Genomic DNA, 27,738 nt, shown 5'->3' with positions numbered 1-27,738 from the left:
CTAAGAAAAGGAACAAAACTGGAAGAATCACATTACCTGACTTCAAATTATACTACAGAGGTATAGTAACAAAAACAGCATGGTATTGGCATAAAAACAGACACACAAACCAATGAAAAAGAATAGAAAACCCAGAAACAACTTTACATTTCTACGGTGAAGTCAGTTTCAATAAAGGTGCTAAGGGCATAAACTGGAGAAAGGACAGTCTCTTCAATAAATGGTGCTGGGAAAACTGAATATCCATATGCAGAAGAATGAAACTTACCCATATCTCTCACCATATAGAAAAATCAAATCTAAATGAATTAAAGACTTAAATCTAAGTCCTCAAACTATGAAACTAATAAAGGAAAACTTTGTGGAAACTCTCCAGGACATTGGAGTGGGCAAAGATTTCTTGAGAGATCTCTCACAAGTATAAGCAACCAAAGTAAAAATGGACACATGGGATCACATCAAGTGAAAAAGCTTCTGCACAGCAAAGGAAACAATAAAAAAGGTGAAGTGACAGCCCACAGAACAGAAGAACATATTTGCAAACTGCCCATCGGAAAAGGGATTAATAACCACAATATGTAAGGAGTTCAAATGACTCTATAGGAAATATCTAATAATCTAACTAAAACATGAGGAAAAGACCTGAAAAGGCATTTCTCAAAAGACATACAAATGACAAACCAGTATATGAAAAAGTGCTCAACATCATTGACCATCAGAGAAACGAAAATCAAAGCTACAATGACATATCATTTTACCTCAGTTAACATGGCTTATATCAAAAGAACAAGCAATAACCAATGCTGGTGAGGAAGTGGAGAAAAGGGAACCCTTGTACACTGTTGACAGGACTGTAAGTTAGTACAACCATTATGGAGAACACTTTGGAGGTTCCTCAAGAATCTAAAAATAGAGTCTCCATGTGATCTACGAATCCCACTGCTGGACATATACACAAAACTAGGGAAATCAGTATATTGAAGAGATACCTGCACTCCCATGTTTGTTGCAGCACTATTCACAACAGCCAAGATTTGGAAGCAACCTAAATGTTAATCAACAAATGAAAGAATAAGGAAAATGTGGTACGTACACACGATGGAGTACTATTCAGCCACAAAAAAATGGGATCCTGTCATTTCCAACAACATGGATGGAAATATGGAAATGGAGGTCATTATGTTAAATGAAATAACCAGGCACAGAAAGACAAACTTCATGTATTCTGATTTATTTGTAGGAGCTAAAAATTAAAATAATTGAATTCATGGACATAGAGAGTAGGATGCTTACAAATGGATTTGAAGGGTATTGGACAGGGTGGCTTATAAGAGAATGTGAAGGGTATTGGACAGGGTGTTGGAGGGCAAGTGGGGATGGTCAATTGGTACAAAAAAATAGTTAGGAAGAATAAATAACACTTAGTATTTACTAGCACAAGAGGGTGACTATATTAACTGTACATTGTAAAATAACTAAAAAGGTTTAATTTGATTGTTTGTAACACAAAGAATAAATGCAGGAGGTGATGGATATCTCATTTACCCCGATGTGATTATTATGCATTGCATGCCCATATCAAAATATCTCACGTAATCCATAAATATATATACTTACTATATACACATAAAAATTAAGAATTCTTAAAGAAGGGAAATTTTAAAATATAGTTAACTGGAATGTATAGGATCTACTATTTGATAGCAGAACAGGATAACTGTAGTCAATAATTTGTTGTACATTTTTAAATAACTAAAAGAGTATAATTGGATAGTTTGAAACACAAATAAAGTATAAATTCATGAGGTGTTGCATATCCTGTTCATGCTGATGTGATAAATCATGCATTGTATGCCTGTATCAAAATATCTCATGTACTCCATAAATATATACACTTACTATGTACCCACAAAAAATAAAAATTAAAAAAATATGAAATAATCTTCAGCCAATTACTAGCAAATGAAATCCAATAGCATATTAAATGGACTACGTAATAAACAAATTGGATTTGTTGAAGGAATGTAAGAGTTGCTCAACATACGACAATAAATCAATGTAGTGAACAACATTAATAGAATAAAAAAGAAAGTACAAGCTCATTTAAATTGACACTGAAAGAAACTGACAAAATCTAACACTCTCCCATAATGAAAACACTCCACAAACCAGAAATAGAAAGGTACTTCCTCAACATGCAAAGTCCATTTTTAAAAAATCTACCACTAACATTATATTCAAAGGTGAAAGGCATAATCTTTTCCCTAAGGTTAGGATCAAGGAAAGAATGCCTGCTTTTGCCACTAATTTTAACATTGTCCTGAAAGTTTTAGACCAATTCAGCACACAAATAAACAAAGGACATTAAAATTAGAAAAGAGGAAGTAAAACTATCTCTATTCACAGATGACATGGTTCTAAATATAGTCTTAAGTAGTTACCAAAAATTTATTTAAAGTCATAAATTTTAGCACTAAATTCTTCTTATCTAAGAGTTAATAAACAAAATCAACAAAGTTGAAGATTCCAAACTCAACACTCAAAATCTGTAGTATTTTCTACAGATTTGCAATGAAAATACAAATAGGAAATCAAGATAATTCAATTTACTACAGCATCCAAAGGAATATATTGCTTAGCAATAACTTTAACTGAGGGAGTAAGAAAAAAAATGTGTATACTAATAACACATAACATGGCTGAAAACATTTTAGAAAGACAACAATAAATATAAAGTCATCTCATGTTCATAGCTTGGAAGGGTTAATATTTTTAAGATGGCAGTACTCCCCGCTGAGATCTACAGATTCAATGTAATTCCTATAAAAATCTTATATCCATAATAGGTAAATCCATAAAGGCATAGTGATTTTCAGATACTGAGGGGTAGGGAGGGCAGGAGGAATGGGGATCAAATGCTGAATGAATATTGCGTTTGTTTTGCGGGTGATGGCAACGTTCTAGAAGTAGAGAGTGGCAAAGTTTGCACAACATTTTGAATGCACTAAATGGCACTGTTATGAGATTTTATGTTATGTGTATTTTGGCTCAAAAAGTGAGTCATATGCATAAATGTAAAATGCAAAACTACAAATCTTCTAAAATAAAATATCAGGAAATATAGGTGACCTTGTCTTTGATGATGAGTTTCTATACACATAAAACCAAAAGCATTATTTGAGAAAGAAAAAAGTAATAATTAGACTTTATTATAATTAAATACTTCTACACTGTGAAAGACTTCTTAAGAAAAAAAAATCATGAGCCACAGACTGGGATGAAATATTTACAAAACACATATTTTAGACACATCCAAAATATAAAATTGTAACTACCCAATGGGCTCACCTTGCCCGTTGCCTAGACAGAGCCTATTTATCAAGAGAGGGGAATTGCAATAGAGAAAGAGTAATTCACACAGAGCCAGCTGTGCAGGAGACCAGAGTTTTATTATTACTCAAATCAGTCTCATTTGAAAATCAGAGTTTTTAAGGATAATTTGGTGGGTGGGGCAATTCTGTGAGTTGAGAGTACTGATTAGTTGGGTTGGAGACGGAATCATAGGGAATTGAAGCTGTCCTCTTGTGCTGAGTCAGTTCCTGGGTGGTGGCCACAAGATCATATGAGCCAGTTTATCCATCTGGATGGTGTCAGCTGATCCATCAAGTGCAGAGTCTGTAAAATATCTTAAGCACTGATCTTAGAAGCAGTTTAGGGAGGGTCAGAATCTTGTAGCCTCCAGCTGCATGACTCCTAAACCATAATTTCTAATCTTGTGGCTAATGTTAGCCCTACAAAGGCAACCTCGTCCTCAGGCAAGAAGGAGGTCTGCTTTGGGAAAGGGCTGTTATTGTCTTTGTTTGAAACTAAAAACTAAGTTCTTCCCAAAGTTAAGTTCAGCCTACGCCCAGGAATGAACAAGGACAGCTTGGAGGTTAGAAGCAGGATGGAGTTGGCTAGGTAAAATCTCTTTCACTCTGTTACACTTTTGCAATGATGGTTTCAAAATGAACTCCTAAAACTCAATAAGCAAATGAGCAACACAATTAAACAATGGACAAAAGATCTGAACAGACACCTAAACACAGAAGACAGACATGTTGCAAACAAACATTTAAAAATATGCTCAACATCATTTTTCATGAGGCAATTGGAAATTAAAATAACAATACGATACCACTACCTATGTTCTAGAATGGCTGAAATTAAAAAAAATATATGTGCGTGTATATACATAATACAAAATATAAACAAGTGTATATTTATTATATTTAAATATTTAAATCAGTATACCATAAATATAGTATATTTAAACAAAAATATTGTTGATATTTTAATATAAATACATATTTACATAAATGCATATTTATAAATATAAATAAATTTATATTAAAATATGCATATAATATATACAATATATGTATAGAATATATACTTGCATATACATGTCTAAAATAATATACATGTACATATACAGTATATAAATATATACCTGTACATATACATGTATATAAATATATACCTGTGTAAATATAAATATATACCTGTATTAATTAGTGATATTGGTCTGTAATATTATTTTTTATGCCTTTATCAGGCTTTGACAATGGGATTATGCTGGTCTCATAAAATTTGTTGAGCAGAGATTCCTTTCCTCTATTTTCTCTAAAAAGTTTGTGTAAGGTTGATGGGGTTTTTTCCTTCTTGAATATTTGATATAGTTTAGCAGAAAAAGACATACCCTTTGGAATTTTGGAATTCCAGAAACTGTAGAAAAGGTTTTCATAATGAATTCAAAATTGTAATCCCTACTATGCTATAGTAGACTAAATAACGCCCCTCCCCAATAGATGTCCATGTTCTGATCCTCAGAACCTGTGAATGTTATCTTATGGGCAAATGGAGCTTTGTAGAGAAAAGCAAGATAAAGATCTTGAGATGGTAAATTTATCCTTGATTGTTGAGGTAGGCCTAAGGCAGTAACAAAGATTCTTATAAGAGGGATGTAGGAGGAGTCAGTTTCAATGAGAAAGACATGTGACAAATGAAGTAGAGATTGGAGTGATAAACTTTAAAGGTCCAGCAATGGGGTTACAAACCAAGGAATATGCGTGGCCTCTGCTGTGTATTCCTTGGAAGCGGGAAAAGGCAAGGAAAAGAATTCTCCCTTAGAGCCACCAGAAAGGAGGCATGATATAGATAGATAGATAGATAGATAGATAGATAGATAGATAGATAGATATAGATATATAGATATATAGATATATAGATATATAGATATATAGATATTTGGCACAGCCAAACTGACTCTAGACTTCTGACTTCCAAAATTCTAAAAGATTTTTTTTCGGTCATGGGTTTTACAGCCCTGATATCAGTCACACGAACATTTATAATATTGATGTCTTCCTGAAAAATTGGTCCCTTTATCATAATAAAATGACCTTATTTATCTTTTAAAATTCTGTTTGTCTTGATGGCTAGTTTTTGTGATGTCTGTGTTATTCTTCCTATGCTTACTGTTTTCATAGTATATAATTTCCCATCCATTTATTTTCAAACTATTTGGGATTTTATCTTAAAAATAAGTTCTTTTTTTTCTATCTCTTTATATGAGATACTCAGTGGTTATTGTAAGGATAGCAATGCACATCCTTAATCTTTTACAGTCTATTTGGAGATACTATTCTACCACTTCACAGCAAATGAAGAAAAATAGCAACTGTATAGGTAGCTTTTATACATTCCCTTACCATCCCTCCTGTTAAAATTGTTATATGTTTTACTTCTACATCAATTTAAAACTCAACGAAATAATGTTATAATCATGGTTTAAAGAGTTCTATAGATTTAAACAATTAAGAGAAAATATTTTATATTTACTCAAACATTTTCTATTCTTGATATTGCTTATTTTTTTCTTTGGGATCATTTTCCTTTACTCTGAAGAACTTTCTTTAGCACTTCTTATAGTGCAGATCTTTAAGAAAACAATTCTTTTTGTTTTCCTTTATCTGAAAATATTTTATTACACCTTTATCATTGAAGGATATTTACACTTGATATAGAATGATGGATTGATATATTTTCTCCTCCTCCCATCCCAGCACTTTAAAGAAGTTTCCACTACCTTCTAGTTATCCTTAATCTTTGGTAAGTACAGGACCATTTAATCTTTTAAAGTCTTATTTTTCTGTGGATGCTTTCAATAGTTTCTCATTTACTATGGTTTTCAACAGCTGGGCTCTGATGTATTTAGTTATAGCTTTCATTGTATTTACTGTATTTGAGGTTTACTGATCTTCTATAATATATAGTATTCCACCCAATTTGAAAAGTTTCCATCCATTAGTTATACATATTTTAATTAATCAACTTTATTTTAGAGTAGTTTTAGTTTCACAGCAAAATTGAGTGGAGAGTACAAAGAATTTCTATATACCCTGCTGTCCTCAAATGCTCCACTCTTAACATCTCACACCACAGTGGTTATAATTATACTATATTTCTTATAACCGACGAACCTACATCAATACATCATTATCACCCCAAGGCCATAGATCACATTAAGGTTCATTCTTAGTGTTACATACGTGATAGGTTTGAAAAATGTATAATGACCTGTATCTACAATTGTATTATTACACAGAATAGTTTCACTCCCCTAAAAATCCTATTTTCTGCCTATTTATCCCTCCTTCTTCCACAAATGCTGGCAATTACTGTTTTAACTGTTTCCCTAGTTTTGCCTTTTCCAGAATATCATATCATTGGACTTACACAATAGATAGCCTTTTCTAATTGGTTTCTTTCACTTAGTAATATTCATTTCAGGTTCCTCTATGTCCTTTCATGACTTTATAGCTATTTATTTTTGGCACTGAATAGTACCCCACTGACTGAGTATACCCCAGGTTATTTATCCATTAAGCTACTTTCAACATCTGTAGGCAGGTTTTTGTGTGCATACGTTTTCGATTTATCTGAGTTAAAAACAAGAAATGTGATTGCTGGATCATATGATAAGAGTATATTTAGTTTTGAAAGAGACTGCTAAACTGTCTCTACCATTTTGCACTACCACCAGCAAAGAGTGAGAGTTCCTTGTGCTCCAAAACCTTATGAAAATTTGATGTTGTGAATGCTTGAAGCTTTGTTTCCCTTTTGATTAAAAATAGCTTATGTAAATCATTTCTGTCTTCTGCAGTTCACTATAAGCAACCAAGAGAAGCCATGGTACACCTTCAGCACTTTGCTTAGACATTTCTTTAGCTAACCATCCTGTTTCATCACTCATAAGTTGTAACTTCCACAAAACACTAGGACATAAACATAAGTCAGCCAAATTCTTCGCCACTTAATAATAAGCATTACGTTTCCTCCATTATACGTCCCTTATTCCTATAGGAGATCTCATCGTAATAGCATTTACCATCGATATTTTTACCAACATTCGGTTCAAAACCACTTAGATATTCTTTAAGAAGATTGAGGCTTTCTATACATCTCTCCTCTTCTGAGTACTCACCAGAATCACCTTTAATGACCTATTGAGAAATGTAGGCTTTTTCTAGCATGCACCTCGAAACACTCCCAAGCCTCTATCTGTCACCCAGTTCCAATGCCACTTCCACATTTTAGGTATTTATTGCAGCAGTACACCCACTCCTCGGTACCAATTTTTATCTTAATTAATTTGGGCTGCTATAACAAGATGTCATAAACTAGGTAGCTTATAAACAACAGGACCTTCTTTCTCACAATTCTGGAGACTGAGTTCAAGATCAGGGTGCCAGGATGGTTGGGGTCTAGAAATTTTGCATAACAATTTGGATAAATATAAAACAGAGGGCTCTTTTTTGTTGTTTTCCTTCTATGTCTTTAATTGGAAGGCATATTAATATGGAATACCAAGGTCCATAGAGTGGTTCAAAGATAAAAACAGACATCTCCAGTGGGGATGTAATGGTCGAATATAAAGCAGGGCTTGATCATCTGAAGTTATCAGCTCAGGCAACTTGGCTTATTCAGGAAAGATACTTCATTATTTTTTTCATAAATATCTGGAAGGAATTTTACTGAGAGCTTCCTTTAGAAATATAAACCCATTTGGCCGGGTGCGGTGGCTCACGCCTGTAATCCCAGCACTTTGGGAGGCCGAGGCGGGCGCATCATGAGGTCAGGAGATTGAGACCATCCTGGCGAACATGGTGAAACCCCATCTCTACTAAAAATACAAAAAATTAGCCAGGCGTGGTGGCAGGCACCTGTAGTCCCAGCTACTCAGGAGGCTGAGGCAGGAGGATGGCGTGAACCAGAGAGGCAGAGCCTGCAGTGAGCCGAGATGGTGCCACTGCACTCCAGCCTGGGTGACAGAGCGAGACTCCGTCTCAAAAAAAAAAAAAAAAAAAAAAGAAATATAAACCCATTTAATCATTTTATTTAAAATTCCTTAAGAAATTGAAACCTACTTGGTGATGATTAGTGTCATAAAGTTTTTGTAATCAACAAAGATAAAAGTGCAGAGCAATTTCTGAATTCACAAATGTCTTACTAATGAAAAAGTTAAAAAGAACAAATAGGATGGCAAATACCCTCTAGTAAAGATTCTACTTGTTCCATGTTATCTTATTGTACAAAAATTTTCCTATTTGATTTCCATTGTTTAAGATGACCCATCCCAAATGTTAATGTGGGGTTTAAGGCAATTCACAAATAATTTGAAACAAAGCTAGATAATTATGCATGTAATTTAAGAATCTTTAAGAAAACTCCAGTAGCAATTACCCTCCACGCTTTATGATTTAAAATCTGGTGATTTCTTTCTAATATTTTGTCTAACTTATTTTACCAGCGGGCTTTTCTCTTGATTCAATTTGAGTAAAACATGTTGCAATTTTCTTCTCTAGTATTTTAAAAGCTATATTTGTTTATAACCCAGTTTTCAGGTTAAGTGATGCTTACAGGTTACAGGAAGGTATGAATCAATTAAAAAAATGGAATTAACCAGTTTACAACAGAATAGCTAGAAATTAAGAAAGATAAATTGAAATTAATTTCTTAGTTAAAATTTGGCCATTTCTACTAATTTATAAATCTGTATTATTCCTTCCTTTCTCTTCATTGTCCTTTTCAAACATTTTCTAGAAATGAGAGGGTAGATGAATGAAAATAACACTCAGGAGGGCTTTATTCCTATTTATAAATGAGAAAGCAGGCATCTAGAATTACATAGCAATATATATCATAATTGAATACTTTAAATATTTGTTCATATTTCATCATAAATTTAGATTTAAACATCTAGTATTTTAACATGATTTTTATTGATGTGTAAGTTACAGACATTTAAAGAAAATTAATGCATAAATGGCAAGGTTTTAATCTATATGAAAACAATAACTTTTATCTATTGATCATTGAATAAATTCTAGGCACTTTAAATTTGCTACTTGTTTTTACTGTCACAGCCAACCTTTATGCCAGGCTTTATTTTTACAAAAGCATAAATTAACATTCAGAGATATTAAATAGCTTTAAAGTAACATGATTTATAAGCACTAGAGTTAGGATCAAAACCCAGGTATGTTTGACTCCAAATTCTGCATATTTCCTACCATATACTACCATTGCATTTTTTTGGTAAGTAAAGTATTATCAGAGCCCAGAATCAAGTATACCCTAGACAGAAATTCTATTTAAAAGGAACATTTTATTCTGGTTCATATGGGCTGAGTACACTTTGGAGGCTTAAATTCCCAACACAAATATCTAGAAATGTCAGAAAATATATTTGGGATATAAATCTATTATCATGCTGAGAAACAAGAATGGTAGCTCTAGGAAAAGCATTAAATATAATAAATCTTTAAAAGTCAGAAAAGAACTAAGATCATATTAATGAAAGAAATGGCACACAAAATCACAAGAGACGGCTGCTGCAAAAATTGAACATCTGCTCTAAGACGGGAGAAACAGGTAATGCAAGAGGCCCACAGGAAAATGACAAGGTGATTACTTGAAAACAATACATTAGGGGATGCTTAGCTATGTAACACCCATCCCAATAGTCTACACAAATCCAAGAAGTCTATCCTGGCCTTTTGCTGTTCTTTCCGAGTACCATTTCCTAAAGTATTCCACAAACCTCTCACAAGAAGACTGCAAAAGCAGATATAGCAGAGACCCTCCCCCACCAAAAAATATGTCAAATAATGAAGAATTACCAAATATGTGAAGACAATCAACAGCATATGGGAGAGGAATCAAGCTCAACTTACACAATACAAAATACACCTGAGAAAAACCTTTACTAAAACAAGCACAATAGAAGCAGGTGAAATTCCAATCAGTGAACTGATCATTGAGTGAGTAGTAAATCTCAAGAAAAAACATGCATGCACACACACACACACACACACACACACACACACACACAAATTAATTTCCAGCATAAGAAATTGAGGGACTCCGCTGACCAGTGAAATCATGAAAAACATTTTCCAAAACAATAATTTAAAGCCACTGGAAATGGTCCTAGGAGAAAACTGCAAATGAAGAAATACCTATTCAAGAAAATATATAAAAATTGGGTAAGAAATGTGAGAATATGTGATATTTAAACCAAAACTGCTTCTTCCCTCTCTCCTCTCAAATCATCAAGATAGAAATTCCATTCCAAAATTCTATAGGCCAAAACTTTTCTCCCAAACTCCCAGCCAGATGGCTTTCTTCCCAAAAGAAATAAGACTTCAGCATTTTGCATCCTGCCCGCATATGCCTGTTGCTGAGGCTAAGTCTCAGATGTGTGAAACTGAGAAGTAAAGGCTCATTTTTTTTATTACTCCAGATCCCACTACCTTGCCTGGTTTGAGGCAACTTCTGTTCTGTTTACCTTCTAAAATGAAAGAATATGCAATATACAAGACACCTTGGTATACTATCAAGAGACTCAATGGCATCCTTATAAATGCAAATCTATATTTTTAGTATAATATAAATCATGGAACTAAATTTATCAACAAGTAGAACTAGCTTGATTTTCAAAATTGACAGCTGAAGGTCGCTTGACAGCTATCTATTCTGCTCCATGAGTCTACGTGTCTCTTTTTGTACCAGTACCATGCTGTTTTGAATGCCATAGCGGGTAGTATAGTTTGAAGTCAGATAATGTATGCCTCCAGCTCTGTTATTTTTGCTTAGGATTACCTTGGATATTCAGCATTTTTTTTTGGTTCCATATGAATTTTAGATTTGCTTTTATTCTAATTCTGTGAAAAATGATGTTGATATTTTGATAGGAATTGCATTGAATCTGTAGATTGCTTTGGGCAATATGGCCACACAAAAAACAGTGAGGAAAGGGCATCCTATTCAACGAATGGTGCTGGGAAAAATAACTAGCCATGTGAAAAACAATGAAACTGGACCTCTACCTCTCACCATATACAAAAATTCACTCAAAATGGATTGAAAACTTAAATATAAGACCTCAAACTATCAAAACTCTAGAAGAAAAACTAGGAAAAACTCTTCTGGACATTGGTTTAGGCAAAGAATTTATTACTAAGAGCTCAAAAGTAAATGCAATAAAAACAAAAACTGACAATTGAGACTTAATTAAACCAAAGAGTTTCTCCCCAGGAAAAAATAACAATAGTGTACAGGGTAAACAGACGACCTACAGAATGCGAGAAAATATTTGCAAACTATGCATCCATCAAAGGACTAATATCCAGAATCTGTAAGAAATTTGGGCAAAACAACAAGATAAAAGCAAATAACACAATCAAAAAGTAGACAAAGAATATGAACAAAGAATTCTCAAGACAGAATACACAAGCAAAAAATAAACAATATGAAAAAATGCTCAATATCACAAATCATCTGAGAAATGCGAATTGAAACCACAGTGAGATACGATCTCACACCAGTCGACTGGCTATTACTAAAAAGTCAAAAATTATCAGATGTTGGCAAGGATGTGGTGAAGAGGGAACACTTATAGACTGTTGGTGGGAATGTAAATTAGTACAGCCTCTGTGGAAAACACTCTGGAGATTTCTCAAAGAACTAAAAGTAGAACTATCATTTGACCCAGCAATCCCAATGTTGGGTATTCATCCAAAGGAAAAGAAAATGTTCCAGCAAAAAGACACATACATTTGTATGTTTATCACAGCTCTACTCACAATAGCAAATTCATAGAATCAACCTAAGTACACCTCAATGTTGGATTGGATAAAGAAAATGTGCTGCGTATACATCATGGAATACTACACAGCCATAAAAAAGAATAAAATTATGTCCTTCGCAGCAATATGAATGGAGCTAGAGGCATTATCCTAAGTGAAATAACTCAGAAACAGAAAATCAAACACCCCATATTCTCACTTATAAGTAGGAGGTAAATAACGTGTACACATGGACATAAAGTTGAGAACAATAGACATTGGGGACTTCAGAAGGAGGAGGGATGGAGGGACCAAGGGTTGAAAACTACCTATTGGGCACTACGCTCACTATTTTGGGTAATGGAGTCAATAGAAGCCCAAACTTCATCATTGCAAAATATATCCATGTAACACACCTGCACATGTATCTCTTGAATCTAAAATAAATAAATATAAAATGGAAAGTTATAAAATTGAGGTTGCGGACAATTAGATAAAGATTACAATTAGGAACTATAAACTACTAGGATAAATTTATCAACAAATGGTACTAGGTTGATTCAGGAAATTATACAATTACATTTTTGACAAAGAAATAACATAATTGCCATCTCTCATGAGAAGCCAAAAGCTATCACTTATTTCTGAGGCTATTTCACTGTGTTTTGGTATAATCACCATCGTTACATTTGTATAGTAGCTTAGTAGTAACTGAAATAGTAACATTATTGGTAATATTAGGCCAGCACACATACTAGATTCAGAATTATAAAACACAATGTAACATCTGGCTCCCCAAACATGTTACACTTTGGTTCTTTATAGTGTAAAATGACAGCATCATCTGTTTCAGTTGAATGAGATTTTATATAACAATAAAAATAACAAAAATAATTTTTAAAAACAGAAATTGATTTTATTCTTAAATAGAATCCTGAGATCTCAGGCAACAGCTATTATCATAGGTCCATCAAATCATGGAGAAAAAAGGTGGCTGGGATCCAGGATAGCTACATCAATATGAAACTATCATGTCTACATCGAAGCCAGAAGGAAAAAGAAAAACACAGGAAATACAGGGGCAAATGAACGTATGAGCAATCTTCTAATTTGTTTGCCAAGAAACTGCTGCATAGCACTTCTGCCTTAATCTCACTGGCAAAAACTGAGTCATCACAAAGCAAGAATGACTGAGAAACATGGCCTTATTATGGGCAGCCATTAGTCTAGTTAAAAATGAGGTGGTTTATTACTAAAAAGAAAACTGATAGAACAGATAATGGGATAGAAAATTACCACTCTTTTCTGAGCCACCGAATATCAGTATCCTACGTCAGGCCCTCATATTTCTCAATACCAATTGGGTATCTCTGATTTCAGACTCTTTCACCAATTTTTCAAATCACGAGTGAGTACACATGCCCGCGCGCACACATACACACACACGTGCGTGCGTGCATCTCCTTTGCTTCATGCATTTCTCAGATTGTCTTGGCCCCAGCTCATGAAAACCGTGTCCATTAATGTCTGTGTCTTGTAGCCTCGGAAACTTCCTCAATTTTTGAAGCAAATAAGGTGAGAGATCTTGTATTATATAATAGACTAAAAGTATGCTTAGGGAACCAGAAAAATAGAGAATACACACAAACATACACACACATAACTAGGAAAGTCGGCATTCATGTAAGATATTATTTCAAAAAAAGGATAATTTAATGTTATGTTTTTTCAATTAGGTATGGTGAAAGCATCATAATCCTTTCAGTGTTTAGGGATTCTAGTGTTAATCCTGGTCCCAGTTAACTATTTATTTACCATGGTCTTAAAGTCTAAGTCACTGGCTATGACGGCAAATATTGTATGTCAACTCGGCTGGGCTATGGTACCCAGATATTTGATCAAACATTATTTTGAATATTTCTGTGATGGTGGTTTTTGGATGAAATTAACATTTAAGTTAGTATACCCTGGGTAGGGCAGACTGCCCTCCATAATGTGGATAAAGGCTCATTCAATCAGCTGAAGGCCTTGATAAAAAAAAGACTGATCTTTCTGGAAGAAGAAGGACTTAAGACTATAAATCTTCACTGGGTCTCCAGCCTCCTGACCCACCCTGCAGATTTTGGACTTCCCAAGCCTCCACAATAATGAAAACGAATTTCTTAAAATGAAACAATCTCTCTCTCTCTGTCTCTGTCTCTCTCTCTCTCATGGGTGTGTGTGTGTGTGTGTGTGTGTGTGTGTGTGTGTGTGTGTATACTGTTGGTTCTGATTTTCTAGAGAACTCCTGACAAATACACTGCCACAGACTCAGAAATGAGCAGACCAGCAGACCTGGGAACTAGTTGCCCAGTTGTAATGAGTAATTTCTGATTTTTTCTCCAGATCTTCCTCACTTGATAAGTAAACCTTGGATCTGATTTCCATAGAGACCATTAGTGAATGCCCATTGTTACCAAATAACTATTCTTCACTGGTCTCACCAACCGTTTTCCCATTTCCAATTTCGTGTCATTCCTTATGATGGAATTTTGTTTGGTCTTAACTCCTTTGTTGTGATTCCGAGAATGGCCCTTGTCCTGTGCCCAACTTAGTACCTGTCAACTTTTGACCATGGCTTAATCCCCTGAATGTCAAAATTCCCAAACAATTGGAAATTCCAGTGCCAACTACTATCTAAATATTTATCTGTTTGTCAGATTTTGATATATGTGTTTCCTAGGCCTAGTTTATTTTTTGGAAACTCCTTTTGTTGCTGGCTCGATTTCCCAGGTAAGGGCTTAGCTCTTACCCTATGAGGAACTTCTGCTATTCATGAAAGAATCTGAAAGTTCAACCTTCCTAATAAATAATTTATACCTGTATAAACAAAGCAGTCCCTTCAAGAAGCTCCAAAGTTTGTTCTCCTTGTAAGAAAAAATGTTTTGGCCTCACATAAAAAGGCCTTAAAGGTAGGCCCGAAGTGAGTCAGTGGTAGAATCAGGAACAAAACTCCAAATACCTGATTCAATTTTGCATGACCTCACAAAATCAGTGACATTTCCCTAAAGAGCTTAGCAGCAGCTAATAAATCTTCTGGAAACATTAGACAGTTTTTATTAAACAACATTCTGACTAGGAATAAACATATGATAAATATGGATTGGGTTTCTTTTATTATTTATCAACTTCAAATTTAAATGGTGAGTTCCTCTCTACCTACTTTTTACCTTGACCTAAGGACAGAATGTTAGCATGACCTCAGATGTTTAATAAACCCAAAATATAAACTCATTTAAAAATAGTACATATGAAACTTCTGAAACAAAGCTGAATAATTGAGCACAGGAAGTGGCTTCCAAGTCATTGAAGTAGAAGTTCACTCACAGTACCTGTCTAGTTAGCCTTTTAAATTCTTATTCTTTTGCCCATGCTTTTGGTTTTTTGACAAATTCCTAACCCATAACAAAGGAGGTGTCAGCATTCTTTCCAGTGGATTACTTTTATTTCCTAAATATGTCATTCTCTCTTAACTCTAGGTCTTCATAAATTTCTTCTACTTCTTGAAATATTTATCCTCACCCTGGCTAACTTCAAACTTATAGCTATCCTTTTTCTGAAAAGCCTTTGCTGTAACTCCAGGCAGGGTGAAGTGACCAGTCTCCAGGTTCTCATAGCATGCTAAGTTTACTTATATCAGTACTTGCCACACTGAACTGTAATTGCTTATTTGCCTGCTTTCTCCATTAGCTGTGAGTTCCTTAAATGTAAGAATTGCATCTATTTTGTTAAGCAATTCTATGCCTCATTTATTTGGGGAAGACCTAGGTAATAGCTTTCTATATATTTGTGTCTTCACCTGACTGAGTTCCTCTGTATATGATTGCATTAGTAAGCATTAACTAAATTGTAGCTAGGTAGAAGATGGATGGGCAGATGAATGGATGGATAGATGGATGGATGGAAAGATTTACATAAAGGAAATAGGTTCAGGTCTGGGCATTAAACATAGAAATGATGGAATCATGATCCAAGGCAGTGTTCAGATCCAATGACTCAGGAGGATGGGCATCTTTCAGGCACCAAATTCAATGCAAGTATGGAATGCCCAGCAAATACAAACAAGCAACAATTCCATGAGCCAGGGCTACAGTCCTTGGTGTTAGACATACTGTCATTTTCCATAAGCTTTTGCTCAGTCTTTGTCTTCTGCCTGAAATTCTAATGGAATTCTTTTAGTCTTGGAAAAACCTTTATACATGGTTCCAAGGAGACACGTTTTTCACTTCTCCTTCATTTCCCCTGATTTTCTTCAAATGAAGTACTCCTTCCTTTGCCCTCCCATAGATTCAAAAACTACCCATCTGACAAGGAATTAATAACCAGAATTTATAAGGAACTCAAACAATTCTGTAGAAAAAAATCTAATAATCTCATATTTAAAATAGGCAAAAGATCTGAATAGACATTTCTCCAATGAAGACATACAATGGCAAACAGGCATTTTTGCCATTTGCCAAATGGTGCTCAGTTAAAAGGTGCTCAGTATCGTTAATAATCAAATAAATGCAAATAAAAACTACAAGATATCATGTCACCCCAATTAAAATACTTTATATCCGAAAGAAAGACAATAACAAATGTTGGTGAGGATGTGGGAAAAAATGGGAATCGTCGTAGGCTGTCGGTGGGAATGTAAATTAGTAAAATCACTATGGAGAACAGTATGGAGGCTCCTTAAAAACAAAACATAGAGCTACAATATGATCCAGCAATCCCACTGCTAGGTATATACCCACAAGAAACAAAATCAGTATATCAAAGAAATATCTGCACTCCCATGCTTGTTGCAACACTGTTCACAATAGCCAAGATTTGAAAACAATGTAAGTGCTCATCAACAGATGAATGGATAAAGAAAATGTGGTACATATACACAATGGAGTACTAGTCAGCCGTAAAAAAAGAATGAAATCCAGTCATTTGCAACCACATGAATGGAACTGCAGATTATTATGTTAAGTGAAATAAGCCAGGCACAGAAAGACAAAACATCACATGTTCTCATATATTTGTGAAATCTAAAAATCAGAACACTTGAACTCATGGGCATAGAGAGTAGAAGGATGGCTACCAGAGGCTGGGCAGGGTAGTGGGGGTTAGTGGAGAGGTGGGGATGGTTAATGGGTACAAAAATATTAATTCATTTTTAAATAACATCTTAAAAATAGAAGTTAACATTCAAATCAGGAACAAGAGAATAGCCTCCCCAAAAGGGGAAGGAAGGAAACAAAGATGTTAATGAATGGCAAATTGTAAACACATTTGAAAAAATCAGAAAAAAATGAATATTTTTCTAAAGATGTCTAAACCACCAAAATTAACTCAGGAAGAAGTAGAAATGTCTATAAACTAGCCACTATTTCAAAAACTGGATCAGCACCCACAATTATTTTCTTCAAAAATACATTATTGAACATTATATTAGAATTACCAGAATTCAATCTATTTCTCCCAGCACACACACACAAACACACACAAATACAGCATTAATCAGCAGCTATTTAGTTTGGGGAATTGTCTTCATCTCTAAGAATGAGTACTGTTTAATTAAAGCTTATCATGGTAATCTCATCCCCTTACCAATGATTGCATTCAGGGGGGTTGGCCTATGATGATTAGAGCCAATGAGAGGTGAAAACATTTTGCAAGACAGTTCTGGGAAAGAGACTTTCTGGCTTTTGAGACAGTTTCAGAAAGTCACCTCTCTGAGAGGTGGTTTCAAGTACTCCCATATGCCTGCTTTAACTACGAGAAAATATATATTTTATATATATATATATATGTATATATTATATATATGTACGTATATATATACACATACACATATATATATATAAAATATATAAATACAATAAATACTGGTAAGTATTAAGAAAAGAACCAGATACAAATTGTGGATTTGAAAGGTAAAATGACAGAAATGAAAAATCCACTATATATATCGTCTCAACAGCCGAATTGAGGTGGCAGAAGAAAAAAATCAGTTTATTGTTATAACACTGATTGATGCGAACTATCAAATGGCACTGGATGGTAACATGAATACACAGAAGGAAATGAAGAGTGCCACAAGTGATAAATATGTGGGTATGTATGGAAAGTAGTCTAAGATGACTTCCAGGATTCTTTTATGAGGATGCCAGAAAGGGAATATGGGGAAAGGAGCAAGTTTGGGCAGATTGGAGGGATGAGCACAGTTTGTATATGCTGAATTTGATATTTGAGGTTTATATAGAACAACCCAGCAGAGATGTTCACTAAGTGATTAGAAATGAGAGAAGCCAAAGAAGCCAGAAAAGTTCTGAATAGTGCCAGGAAATCCAAAGAGGCATACAAAAGCAGAGAAATTAAATGTTGTAAAAATCATAGACAATCTCCACAGTACATATAGTGTGAAGATACAGAAAGCATAGGGTGACTGGAAATGGTTTAGGGTCCTCAGTCTGAAAAGTCAAAGAGAAATCTATAAAGGAATGACAATTTAAATAAAAAAAAAGTTGGAGACATCTTTTTCATGAAAATCCACATATTAATCTAATATTAGCACCAGGGATATTCTGAAAGGGAGCCATTTTGTAGATAAAAAAGGAAAGTGCTATTTTGCACTGGAGGTGTCGGGAGTAAAGAATTTTCACAAGCTAAAAATGTAAAAAAATGTTTTGCAAAGATTTACATCATTTCACTCATGTAAGATGTAAAATAGCTAAATAAAGAGATTCAAACTCAGCTCCTAACCTTATAAGGACAACTGGCAACTTCTTCACAGACAAAATCTTTTCATGCTGTCAGAAGAGTCAGCTGGACAATTGAGCAGAACTAACACTTCATGCCTTATACTTTCTGACTTCCTGAAGCTGAAAATTGGCAGCAGTGCTGAATAGATAGAATCTGACATTCACTATAAACTCATAGGTCAAGCATAAGTTATTAAAATAGATATACAGAGGAAATGTGATCAGATTTTACTGTTTATAATCATCTGCGCTTCGGAGTAGATTGTAAGGATTTTCTATACTTACTCATTTAATGAGTATTAAGTATTTGAGTAGTTGAGTATTTTTGCACAAAAAATGTTTATTGTATTATGTCACACTGTCTGATTTGAAACAAAAATAATTACAAGTTAGAAGATAATACACAGAATTGCAGAGTTGGAAGAGACTTTAAAGATAATTGAGTTCTTTTTTTTTTTTTTTTTTTACTAAAACTGGGAAAGCCTTTGATATGGTTAGGCTTTGTGTCCCCACCCAAATCTCATATTGAATTGTAATTCCCATAATCCCCATAATCCCCACGTGTCAAAGGAGAGACCAGATGGAGGTAATAGAATCAAGGGAGTGGTTTCCACCATGCTGTTCTAGTGATACTGAGTGAGTTCTCACAAGATCGGATGGTTTTATAAGGGTCTCTTCCCCCTTCACTCAGCACTTCTCCTTCCTGATGCTTTGTGAAAACGTTGCCTTGCTTCCCCTTCACCTTCCACCATGATTGTAAGTTTCCTGAGGCCTCCCCAGCCATGCTGAACTGTCAGTCAATTAAGCCCCTTTCTTTTAAAAATTACCCAGTCTCGGGCAGTTCCTGATAGCAGTATGAAAACAGACTAATACAGCCTTCTTACCTCAGTCCCACACATAAGCATTCAGCTCAGCTGGAAATACTTCATTGACAGAGACAAAATAACGTCCTATGAGCTGAGCACTGTGCTAGGTGCTGCACACACTATGTCACATAGTTTCACAGTATGACTCTAGGAGTTAGGTTATTTTACAGATAAGGAAACTGGGAAACAGAAATTCTAAACAACTTGTCTAAATTCACAAAGTTAGTAAGTGATGGGGCCCAGATGTAATAGCAGCTTTCTACCTGACTTCAAATCCCATATTTTGTCTAATTAAAAAAGGAAAAAAAGCTCAGCATTCTGACATTTTAACTCACAACTTCATGAGATAAGGCTAATTATTATTTTTTTAAGTTTCTAATTTTATCTGAAAATTAACACCTTTTATTTACAAAATATTCATCCAGATGGAAACATAACATTTCTAAAGAGCATCGTCATGTCATCTACAAGTCTTCATGTTGATCGTCCTCAGTTACTTTTACAGGTCTTCACCTAACAGTACACAGGCTTTGAGCATTTTGATGGCCTCTGTGTAAACTCTAATTTGTGAATGACCAAATTCAAATAACAAAGCGGTCACTTACCAAGCTTTGGTCTTCACAAGAGCAACTCTTTTCTCATGAGCTCCATCTGCTGCAAATGGACTTAGCACCATGCTTCAGGAACAAGCTCTCTAAAGAATGACAGGATAGGTGTTGAAAGAAGTCAGGGACCCTGAACGGAGGGACCAGCTGAAGCCACGGCAGAAGAACATCAATTGTGAAGATTTCATGGACATTTATCACTTCCGCAATCAGTACTCTTGTGATTTCCTATGTCTGTCTTTGCTTTAATCTCTTAATCCTGTCATCTTCATAAACTGAGGATGTATGTCGCCTCAGGACCTTGTGATGATTGCGTTAACTGCACAAATTGTTTGTAGAGCATGTGTGTTTGAACAATATGAAATCTGGGCACCTTAAGAGCAGGATAACAGTGATTTTCAGGGAACAAGGGAGATAACCTTAAAGTCTGGCTGCCTGTGGGCCAAGCAGGACAGAGCCATATTTCTCTTATTACCTAAAATGGGTAAGAGAAATATCGCTGAATTCTTTCCCCAATAAGGAATATTAATAATTAACAGCCCTGGGAAAAGAATGCATTCTCAGGGCAGGGCCTCTAAAATGGCCACCCTGGGAATGTCTGCCTTATGCAGATGTAGATAGGGATGAAACAGGCCCTAGTCTCCTGCAGCACCCCCAGGCTTGCCAGGATTAGGAAATTCCAGCCTGGCGAATTCTAGTCAGACTGGTTCTCTGCTCTTGAACCCCGACAATGCGTGCACAGAGGGACATGGAAGTTCAATAGTGATTCTAGTTTCGCCCTGACCTTCTGCCTTGTGATTTTTTGTCACCCTTGAAGCATGTGATCTCTGTGATCCACACCCTATTCATACACTCCCTCACCTCTGAAAATTGCTAATAAAAACTTGCTGGCTTTACGGCTCGGGGGCATCACAGAACCTGCCGACATGTGATGTCTCCCCCCGGACACCCAGCTTTAAAATTTCTCTCTTTTGTACTGTTTCCCTTTATTTCTCAGACCAGCTGACACTTGGGGAAATAGAAAAGAACCCACATTGAATTATCAGGGGTGGGTTCCTCCGATATCGGTAGGGTCTTAGAAGCCTCACTTAAAGTTGCACATGAATACATTTCAAAAGGGCGATGGTTATGGGAATTTAACTTTACTCTGTAATATAGTGTTACATCCTTTTGCTTAGAGCAACAACACTGTACACATATCCTGTACTGTAGAGATTAGGTCAATGAGAGATTTTAGAAGCAGCTTCACAGGTTTCAGAAGTCCATCCAACTGTCACATTCTTAATAAAAATAAGTTCAGCATTCAAAGCACAGACCAGAACCTCTTTGTCTTCCCTGTCACTGCACTACTACTATCTAATAGGATATTATGACACATCCTGAGAGAACTTGAACTATGCAAAATACAAATTGCACTTTTCTTGGCTAATTTGTCACTGGAGGGGCATGTTGAAGAGAGAATAAAGACACACGACCATGCATATTTGAACCTAAATATTGAGAAATACTAGTGATCCACAACTTATGCAAATTTAACAAAATTAGAACATGAAAAACAATGTATTAAGTTAATATTATAGGATTTATTTTTATTGTAATGTTCCTTCAAGAATTAATAAGCAAGCTAAGGTTGGTTTTCCTGAAGGATGAAGCACAAAAAAAATTAACTCGATGTCACACCTAGAAATACAAATTTGGCCCAAAGGCATAACAGTTTCCTTTACTGTCAAGTGTTACTAATCTCGAATGTCCAACATTTCAATGGATTTTCTATGGGCCTTTTGTGAAGTGGTGCAAATTCTACAAGACACAAGACTGGTCTTTCAATAATATATTCAAATGTACTCTTTCAAAATAATAAATATTCTCTCTTTCTCATCTCTCTCTGTCTCTCTGTCTCTTCTTATCTGTATCTGTATATGTGTAGATACACAAACACACATACACTATATACATACATACGCACGTATACACAATCCTACACAATTCTTGGATGTTCAAAAGTCACTTTCATACCCAGTCTCCCATTTATCATTGCAAAGTGCTTGCAAAATACTTAGAAACACTTAAAATAGCTTTAATCTATGCTAACTTAGAAAAGTACTCAGCAGCCTCTGTCATTCCAGAAGAGGCTGGAGGCTTATTCGTTACTTTACATAGATTTTACAATGTCCAGAACAGAATATTTTTGTAGAAATATACAAGCTGATTCTTAAATTCATATGAAAATGTGAAGGGTCTAGAGTAGCCTAAATAAAATTTTAAAGGGAGGGCAAATTGAAGGGCTACTCTGCCTGATTTCAAGCATTATCATGGGCACCAAGATGGTGTATTAGTGATGTAAGGATAAATAAGTAGTTTAAATGAACGGAATAGAAATTTTAAAAATAATCCTACACATATGTGTTCAATAGATAAATTCAACTAAAGTACCAATGGAAAATGCTAGGCTTTTCAATAACTGTTGCCGGAACAACTTCATTTGTAATTAAGAAAATGCAATTAAATGCCACCGTGGGCTACCAGTACACGCTCACTAAAATTAAAACACTAACAGAACTAGATATTGATGAAGACGTACAGTGATGAGAATTCTCATACCCTGTTGGGGTAGCATAAAATGGTATAACCAATTTTAAAAGATCTATCATCTTCTTAAAAGAACTATCGTAAGGACAAAAAACCAAACACCACATGTTCTCACTCATAGGTGGGAATTGAACAATGAGAACACATGGACACAGGAAGGGGAACATCACACACCGGGGCCTGTTGTGGGGTGGGGGGAGGGGGGAGGGATAGCATTAGGAGATATACCTAATGCTAAATGATGAGTTAATGGGTGCAGCACACCAACATGGCACATGTATACATATGTAACTAACCTGCACGTTGTGCACATGTACCCTAAAACTTAAAGTATAATACAAAAAAGAAAAAAAAAGATAACAAAAAAAAAAAGATTACACATGCTTCCCCATGAACCAGCAATTTCACTCCTAAGTATTTATCCAAGAGACAAGAAATTTAAGTCTATACAGAGCATTGTACATAAATGTTAATGTCAGCTTTCTTTGTAATATTTGACAACTGGAAACGACCAAAGTAGTACCAACAGATGAGTAGAAAAAAAACCTGTTAAATATTCAAACAACACAAATATGGAATACAGTAGTAGAAATAAATAAACTATTGATACACAATAACGTGAATGAATCTCAAAACTTTACACTGAGGGAAAAAAGCTAGTCACAGAGTATGACATATTGCATGACTGCATTTGTATGAAATCCTAAAAAAACCAAAATCATTCCATTGTGACAGAAAGCAAAGACTCAAGAGAGAACTTTTTTTAGGCTGATGGAAATGTTCTATGTCACGATTGTGATGGTGGTTACACATTTGTATTGACAAGTTTTATCGTAATGCACACTCAAAATGTTTGTACTGCATTTTATTCCAATTACACCCCCAATAAAATTAATAAAGAAAAAACACATTCGTGTAATACTGTTCTAAGATTTGAAAGTCCTTTGTTTATGGGCAATTTAAGATAAAAATAATAGCACCTTCTATTGCCTATGATTGAGGTACTAATATTGATTTAAAAGAAAAGCCTTGTAAATGCCACAACTAAAGCTCTCCTTTAGCATATTATTTTCTAATTTGACATTTTCTAAATGTTTCTGATTCATATATATACACACACACATATATATACACACATATATGTACATATATAGATATATCTCCTATGTTTGCAAAAACTTTTCAAGGAAATATAGATATATAGATAAATTGTGGGGGGAAATTAATGTAGAATTTGAGATGTACGCCAATCCTAGTCTGGAGGCTAATGAGAAGTGCTGTAAGCTAACGGTATTTACATAATTCTATTTCTAGCTCTCTTAAAGCAGAAATCTCTGTTCCCCATCAAAGGAGTAAGCAATGGTACTGATTTACTGCTGCCAACTGACATGAACAAGAAGTGAGCCTCAGGGGATCCAATTGAGACAGGTGGATGAAGAGTTTCTGGAGGTTTGATTAGAGTGATTAGGCTCTCCTAATTTTACTTAATTTCCTTATAAATAAAGTAGGAAAATTAGAATTCCCACCAAGGCTGTTGTGAAGGTCTGTGAAAAAACAGACTTCAGGGAATCTGTCTAATATTGTCCTTGTCTAATACTGTCTGCTGTGTGGTGGAGTCACTCAGCAAAGCATATGTCACTCCCATAGATTAGAAACCTGGGAAAGGCTTCTCTTATGGTGGAAAAATATATTTATTCTAACAGCTGCCAGCAAAATTCTTCTTAGGATAGTACATGTACTCATTGGGGGAAAAAAATTCATGCTACTTAATGGCAGGAGCCCAGATATCCAAAGACCTGGGTATAAATATAATGTAAGGATGGTGTTGTGAGACAGGCAGTAGGACCCAGCTCCACCACCAGGAAATGCTCCATGTGACTGTAACCTCACATCCTCAGGCAAATAAACAAGCAAACAAAAACATGCTGGGTGTTGGTAGATTTCATGGGGAAACTGATGAAAACATGAGTTGTATTCATAGTTTAGTGACGAAAATAAAGCTATCCTGCAGGGAGGAAGGCGTGTGAAAATAAGCCACTTGAAATTATAGGAAGGAGGGAATGGGCTTCTTACTCGTACTGGGCATTAAATTGAAGTTTGGGCCAAATTAAGCAGATTGCTGTGAAGTGGAATGTCCTAGCTGTTGTGATCAACGTGTTAGTTACACTTATCTTTGAGGCAGTATACTGTAGGATAGTGTTACAAGTCTCTGTCTTGGAGTCAGACAAATCAAGTTCAAACAAAACAAATTTCAGCTATAGTTATTTTGTAACAGTTTATACTGGCTATGAGACCCCGAGCAGTTTGCTTAATTTCTCTGAGCATCATTTGTATAATAGCCAATGCAATGGTACCTTATGGAATGGTTTGGGGGATATTAATGACATATATTTATTTTTATATAAATATCAGTTATTATTATTAATAAATAATAATCTTCCTCTTGGTTTCCAACCCTAGGTGCAGTATATAACAATGACTTGCATATACTAGGTGTTAAATAATGTTTGCTGAATTTAAATTAAATAAATCTTATCTGGAATAAAGATTATTTATCATTAGAAAAAGGATAGGTAGAGGATCTGCAATTCACAAAGTGCCATTTCTTGGTGCTTCTTGGGTAAGACATTTATTATCTACTAATGTCTAAATACATGCCCACTCATAACACAGTGCTTTTCTTGGTCAAAAATTATCCGGGCACATCTTCTGAAAAAGATACAGTTCGTAGTGCCAGACAATTGACTTTTCTCCATTTCTATCATCTCATCATGCTTCAAAAGGCCAACAACTGTGTGAATGTCATACATAACCTTTTCAACATAATAGCATCTTAAATATTTTAAAACATATGCAATATTCAAGACATACAAAAAGAATGAATAAACAGCCTATGGGAACTGACCCAGTTACTGAAGTAAGCCAATAGCATGAAAAGATAAATGGGAGGGAGGAACACCCTAGATTAAAAGGGGCTAGAGATCTAACAACTAAATATCAAGTGTGGACCGGATTTGAACAAATCAACTGAATAAAAGGGATTTTTGAGACAATTAGAGGAAGATTTTGTTTTTATAGGCTTCTGGTATACATGATACTAAGGAATTACTATTTTCTTAGTTAATAGTGATGATGGATTGCTGTTATGTTTTTTAAAAACCCATATTGTAAAACAGTTGCGGAACTATATGGATGAATCATACATATGTCACATTGACCAGAAAAAGTTAACCTGCAGAAGAACACTGATATGGTTTGGATTTGTGTTCCTACACAAAGCTCATGTTGCATCGTAATCCTCAATGCTGGAAGTGGGGCCGAGTTGGAAGTGATTGGATCTTGGGGCGGTTGTTAATAGTTTAGCACCATCCCCCCTTGGTACTGTATAGTAAGCGAGTTCTCAGGAGATGTGGTTGTTTAAAAGTGTATAGCACCTCCCCCTTCTCTCTCTTCTTCCTACTCTGGCCACGTAAGGAGTGCCTGCTTACCCTTCACCTTCCACCATGATGGAAAGTTGCCATGATGGAAAGTTTCCTGAGGCCTCACTAGCCATGCTACCTGTACTGTCTGCAGAATCATGAGCCAATTAAACCTATTTTCTTTATAAATTACCTAGTCTCAAGTAGTTCTCTATAGCAGTGTAAGAATGGGCTAATACAAACACATACAATTGCATACTGTTTATATGAAGTTTAAAAACATGAAAAACAATATATTGATTAAAATACATAAATATGTAGTAAATATATAAAGAATGTAGAATGTATGTATGTAGAAATAAGATAACACATTGTTTCGGATTAAAAAATATGCTTTAGAAATATAAAGAAGAACAAAGATAGATGAAGTAAATATAACATTTTAATAATTGTTGAATACAAAAGATGAGTATAGGAGAGTTTATTTTACTAAAACCACTACTTGTGTGTATATTTGAAAAAAATTATAATAGTACGTTTAATGAAATATAGCTATGAACACAACAAATACCTGTGTATCCAAAACCAGTTCAGGGGGAAAAAAAAAACTTAATTCAATTAAGTTCCTTGCACCAATTACCTCCACCTTTTATAGAAGTGACTATTATACTAATTTTGGTGTTTATTATTCTCTTGTTACTTTTTATACACTTACTACATATTTGGGTATTTGTAATAAATATATTGTTTTGTATGTTTTTAAACATCATATAAACAGTATCCAATTGTATGAGTTCTTCTGCAGCTTGACTTTTTCTGGTAGATGTGACGTATGTGTGATTCATCCACACAGCTCCAAAATAGTCTTCCAAAAATATCTTTCTCATTCTTTCCTGAGGCAAACTAAAATTTATATCAGCATTGCAATGCCTTGTATATGTCCATACTAGAGTGTCTGCTATCTTATCTTTATTCGTTAGAGGTCATGGAACTTCATTAAGCTATAGTTTTTGTCTGAATGGGGAGTTCTGTGTAAAGTAATTCCGTCATTAATTAAAGGTTAACAGAATTTTGTTTCCTCCTAAACTCACTATTAGTCTCTTCTAAAACTTTTATTGATTACATTAGTTAGGATTTAGCTGTTAGCAAACACATTTTTACTACCTCAGCAAACAATTAAAATAAAACATACTGGCTGCATATTGATTTTGTTGTTGTTGTTATTTTAAGAGTTGATTTCTAATACCAAAAGTAAAGATCTTGTAATACCTGCACTGCCTTGCTTTGAACATAATTATAACAAAAGTGAA

General features: G+C 34.8%; 1 long non-coding RNA gene across 3 annotated transcripts in view; it reads right to left on the bottom strand.

Annotated features, from left to right (window-relative positions):
* Window positions 1-27,738, bottom strand: part of LOC107971219 (uncharacterized) — a 108,771-nt gene that overhangs the window by 30,110 nt on the left and 50,923 nt on the right. For all 3 annotated transcript variants that reach the window (XR_010154908.1, XR_001714193.4, XR_001714194.3), the window contains exon 2: window positions 20,421-20,509. This is a non-coding gene — a long non-coding RNA (uncharacterized LOC107971219). The remainder of the gene's footprint in view (window positions 1-20,420; window positions 20,510-27,738) is intronic.

Source organism: Pan troglodytes, chromosome X (assembly GCF_028858775.2).
Source record: "Pan troglodytes isolate AG18354 chromosome X, NHGRI_mPanTro3-v2.0_pri, whole genome shotgun sequence".
NCBI classification, from domain to species: domain Eukaryota; kingdom Metazoa; phylum Chordata; class Mammalia; order Primates; family Hominidae; genus Pan; species Pan troglodytes.
The sequence above is the reverse complement of the archived record's forward strand: the minus strand, read 5'-3'. Positions and strand labels throughout refer to the sequence as shown.